At 44.1% G+C, this 649-nt stretch overlaps 1 pseudogene; it reads left to right on the top strand.

Annotated features, from left to right (window-relative positions):
* The first annotated feature begins 260 nt into the window (after positions 1–260).
* Positions 261–379, top strand: LOC116658825 (annotated as a pseudogene).
* Positions 380–649: the final 270 nt, after the last annotated feature.

Raw genomic sequence — 649 nt, 5'->3', positions numbered from 1 at the left:
GAGGGGGGCTTGGTTTTGCGTCCACCTAGGAAGTTGATAGGCCCAGGCACCCGCCAAGGACCCTTGTTTTCAGACGGAGCCCCCAGAGCTGCCTGGGGTATTTCCCTGTCTACAAAGGCATAGGAAATAGTTTGGTGGAGGTTGGAGGGTAACTTTACGGCTTTTAAAATTCAAAATACTCGTATACTGTTGGTGGGAATGCAAACTGATGGCAGCCACTATGGAAAACGGTATGGTGGTTCCTTAAAAAACTAAAAATAGTCTATGGCCACACCACCCCAAACTAGCCTGATCTCATCTGATCTTGTAAGCTAAACAGGGGTGGGCCTGGTTAGTACTTAGATGGGAGACTCCCTGGGAATACCAGGTGCTGCAGGCTTTAAAAATATTTAAAAATAGAGTTACCATATGACCCAGCAATCCTGCTGCTGGGCATACATTTGGAAAGGATGAAAACTCTAAATTCGAAAAGGTACATGCACCCCAGTGTTCATAGCAGCACTATTTACAATAGCCAAGACATGGAAACCACCTAAATGTCCATTGATAAATGAATGGATAAAGGAGATGTGTGTGTGTGGGGGGTGTGTATACACACACACATATCTACACAATGGAATATTACTCAGTCATTAAAAAGAATGAAACA

The sequence above is a fragment of the Camelus ferus genome, chromosome 21, assembly GCF_009834535.1.
Source record: "Camelus ferus isolate YT-003-E chromosome 21, BCGSAC_Cfer_1.0, whole genome shotgun sequence".
Lineage (NCBI taxonomy): Eukaryota > Metazoa > Chordata > Mammalia > Artiodactyla > Camelidae > Camelus > Camelus ferus.
The sequence above is the reverse complement of the archived record's forward strand: the minus strand, read 5'-3'. Positions and strand labels throughout refer to the sequence as shown.